Source organism: Macrosteles quadrilineatus, unplaced genomic scaffold (genome assembly GCF_028750875.1).
Source record: "Macrosteles quadrilineatus isolate MER2022 unplaced genomic scaffold, UCM_ALF_1.0 Scaffold_2__2_contigs__length_208266976, whole genome shotgun sequence".
NCBI classification, from domain to species: domain Eukaryota; kingdom Metazoa; phylum Arthropoda; class Insecta; order Hemiptera; family Cicadellidae; genus Macrosteles; species Macrosteles quadrilineatus.
This window is the reverse complement of record NW_026542595.1, coordinates 43,125,483-43,130,247: the sequence shown is the minus strand read 5'-3', so window position 1 is coordinate 43,130,247 and position 4,765 is coordinate 43,125,483.

Genomic DNA, 4,765 nt, shown 5'->3' with positions numbered 1-4,765 from the left:
CAAGGACACACTGCTACAATGGACCACCTGCAAAACCCGATCAAACGAGAAAAACGCAAAACTCATAAGTGAGACCTCGCAGCTCACGCGGGAGCTCCAACTGAATGTCTCCCATAATCTAACGGTAACAGTTCAATGTTAGCACACTCTGCGCCCATGTTCCACCACTTCGTTAAAGTTCCTGTTCGATTCAAATTGAGTGATATCTGTGAAATCATTTGAACTTTTGACAAGTTCGTTGGCAAAAAAAAATTCGGAATGAACTGTAACCTCATTTATTAAATTTGTATTATAATATAAACTATTTTAAATTCTATTATTTTAATGAAACTTTGAAAAAACTTATAATAGCCTACTGTAAGTCTCTTCACAGTAATATTGGAACGAACCCAATAGACATAATTCTGTCTAGCCTTTCTAAACCATTTTACGAGTACACTTTTTGAAAAAGTTTTAAGTGCACAATCCAAATATATAGAATACCGACGTTGGTTTATGGAATTGAAAATAAGAATCATTCCTAATACTGTACATGTTTTACAGACCAATAATTAGAGTATCCAATTGAAGGACAGTATTTTTAAACATATTGCACCCGATTATGTCATTTCTATTCAGTTACTTATAAACTTTATTAGCGAATTCCCCATACAGGAAATACGCTATTACCGTAAGTCTCATCGTAAGACCTGGACCCAGGACCGATTTATTTTTTCGTTTTATTTATTTATTTATTTTTTTCGCTAAAATAGCATGTTAACCCATTGGAACAAGGGTTTATGGCCTTATGGGGTCGGTAATGGGGTAAAAATTGGGGTCTTTCAATTTTTTACCCTAAAAACAGAAAATTTTGCATTTCTTTCTAGACCATTTTGTAGAGCTTAAAAACAAATAACTTAGTATATTGAAACGTTGTTATGTGCTAGAGGAGAAAATAAAAAAAACGAAATTTTAAAATCCTGTTATTGTTATGAGTTAAGAAGTAAACTATTGTAGTTTATACTTTTGTATGGGTATATTTTAATCAAATTTGGAAAATGTATTTATTTCATCCTATACTTTTAACATTTGATTGAAAACTCCTTTTACCTTCCATATAGCAGTAAACCTAAGTACTAGTTGGATTAATTTTATTTAGATATGTCGTTTTTAAAGATATATTTTGGTGAAAATCCAATTACACGAAAGGGAATTCACTTGGTCTGCAGGTCTGTTGCGGTGGGGGTATTTTTGGTTTTAAATGTAGCTGTTATTTAAAAACAGACACGCATTCTGAAACTCAAAAATTAAGTTACTTAAGTTAAGCTCAATAATCTATTCGGTATAAAGATATTTATGGGATGAATAAATCATTTCCTCGATCGCACGCAATGTGCGTATTACATGAGCCCAATGACTGACGAAAGCTATAAAAAGCCTAAAGCATAAGCTATGCTGAAAACTAAATAAACGTTTTCACCACACTATGATGTTTTTAGCTGATTTAGATACGTTAATAATTGGTGGCTGAAAGTTACGTTTTGCTGGCCATGCCAGCTGTCATAGTCATTTGGGGACCAAGCAGGTTTTTACATCCCTAGGGCCGCAAAATCAGCTGCTCGCTTACTTTCTTAAAACATGAATGCATATTAAATACACAATCAGTATCCATAGCATTGCAACAAAAATGTTTTATCGTCACCGCTGCCTAGCAACTATTTATTATTATTTTTGTTGTGTTGACTGTTAGTTTGCATTATTATTGTGGTGAATAGTGGTTATAGGATATAGTTTGGTGAAAAATAGCGTTCGTCATAGTACGGTGATAGTACGCTACGGTGCGGCGTACTATCACCGCTACGGTGATAGTACGCTATTACCGTAAGTCTCATGGTAAGACCTAGACCCGGCACCGATTTACTTGTACGTTTTGAGGTCCCCAGAGGCCAAAAACACAATCCATCAAATTCACATATATCCGTATACGCTAGTAGTATTGTTATGGGTACCTTGCGCGATGTGCAATTGATGTGCAGTGATGTGCCAGACCACCCACGGTGGCACCTCCCCCCCCCTCCCCCCTGCACCTCCCCCTGCACCTCCCCCTCCCACTGCACCTCCCCCTCCCCCTGCACATCCCCCTCCCACTGCACATCCCCCTCCCCCCTGCACCTCCCCCGCCATGCACCTCCCCACGCCACTGCACCTCCCCCTCCCCCTGCACATCCCCCTCCCCCTGCACACCCCCCTCACCCTGCACATCCCCCTCACCCTGCACATCCCCCTTAGTCATCCTGCACCTCCGGATGTGCCAGACCACCCACGGAGCGAAGTGCTGGTGGCTATCCCTTTGAAGCTTCGATACAATGGAAGCAATTATCGGTGGCGCTCTCTTTGATGTTTCGATACACCGGCACATCCTGGGATGTGCTAGACCTCCAACGGAGAGAGGTGTAGTCGGCTATCCCTTTGATTTTTCAATACAACGGAAAGCAATTATCAGCAGCACTCCCCTTGATCCTAGGATACAAAGATATCCACTTAACAGGTGATTGACAGATCCATTAGTAAGACCATTACATTTGACGAAGGTGAGCAAATCTTGACAAGCATCTAAAAAGCTTTGTTTAGTACACTAACAAAGGTTCCTTTCGAGAACGTTCCTTTGATTGTCGACGACAAAGGAACACCTGTTGTTTACCACTGGATCTTCGTGGAGTTTCCACCCTCCGTGCGTCGTGTCTCTGCCTATTGGCACAGACAAAGAAATCCACTTAACGAGTGATTGACGGATCCATTATTTGAGTTTCTAAAAGCTTTTAGTAAGACCATTACATTTGACGAAGGTGAGCAAATCTTGACAAGTATCTAAAAAGCTTTGTTTAGTTCACTAACAAAGGAAACCTTCTAGAACGTTCCGTCGATTGACACCGACAAAGGAACAAGTGTTGTTTACCACTGGATCTTCGTGGAAGATTCCACCCTCCGTGCGTCGTGTCTCTGCCTTTTGCCACAAGAGCTTCAGTTAGGGTTTGGAGTTCGCTGTGTGCAGTTGTTAGTTTCTTAGCTACCACGCTCAACGGAAATTAGTGAACAGTGTTGTGCAAGTGTTTGTTTGGATTAAATCGTAAGTACTAGAGTTAATATTAATACATAATAAGTGTATAATAGTATTACTACACATTTTAGGAGATTTAACAATTATAATAACTGTCTTTGGCATATTGTGTAATCATCGAGTCAAAGGCAGTGTTTATTTTTTTAAGAGTCTATCTCAGGAAAAAAAAAATTATTTTAATATTATTGTACTTTAAACAAATTGAAATCCATTAAAATCAGTTGTAATTATTATACATGTCTTTATCATATTGCATAAACGTCTAGTCAAAGTCAATGTTAATTTTCTGTGAGTCTATTTTGAATAATATTTTAATATTGCTAATTCATTTTATTTTAAAGATAAATTTATATTATTAAAAGAAGTACTCCTGTCTGTAATACGAGGCGTTATCATATTGCAAAATCATCGAATCACATTAAACATTACTATGTTTCTTTGAACAATATTTCTAACACATATACATTAAAAATAAGTTCAAATTTTTTCAATTCAATTCAATTCAATCAATTTCATTCATGCAATTCTTAAATTAATTACATAATCCCATGTGCCATGCAAAGCACGCGCGGGATGAAAAACACATTTCATTTTCTTGTTTCTGGCAGCAAACAGTTCATTTTTCCTTCTTTGTAACTTTAACAGAACAGTGAGTAGACATTTCCTATTGCAACAGTTTTAATCATATAAATAACACTTATGTTATAAATATAAAAAAAAATTAGAATAATTTAATAAGAACACGGTTTTTAGAAAGACAATAAATTCTACATGCAAATATAAATATAGTTATTTATCTAAAACAAAGCTAAAAATAAGTTACAGATTATTTATGCTATATTATGAATGATAGGAAGCAACAAAGCTTTTGACTTTATAAAAATTTTAAAAAATAGTTTGTTGTGTGGGTGCGCGTGCGTGTGGGTGCGCATGCGTGTGAGTGTCTCCCCCTCACCCCTGCACCTCCCCCTCCCCCTGCACCTCCCCCTCCCCCTGCACCTCCCCCTCCCACTGCACCTTCCCCTCCCACTGCACCTCCCCCTCCCCCTGCACATCCCCCCCCCCGCCCCTGGTCATCCTACACCTCCGGAACTGAGTGGTTACTATATACTGCATACGGTATTAATTTGTTTTTTTTTTACTTAAATGTTATTCTATTTTTTGAATATGTGACATTGGTTCAGGACAGGTTTAGCTTAAATTTTAGACTACACTGGCATAATCAAAGATATTATTTAATTTTTTTTATGAATAATTAATTATTATTTCTGTCGCGTGTCTTGCTGTAGATGAACGGAGACGTGCAATCACCACCGCCGCCGACGTACCTCGGTCCGAACGTGTGTCCCGTGTGCGATCGACCATTCTCGTGTCATGAACACGCCCTGCACCATTATCACACGGTCCACCTACAGACCGGTGGATACGAGTGTGAATGTTGTGACAGGACGTTTTCTTGCCATGATCATGTTCGACAGCACTATGCGGTGACTCACGCGTCGCACTGTGGTCCGTTACCAACTCCGCCGCAGATTCACCATCAACGGTTTGAGTCGCCGGAGATTGACGACGATGATGACGACAATGCATCGGGGACGATCGAAGAGCTGCTCGACGTGCCTATGCTTACTGATAGTCAGCTAGAACCTGAAGGTTTGTATATTAATA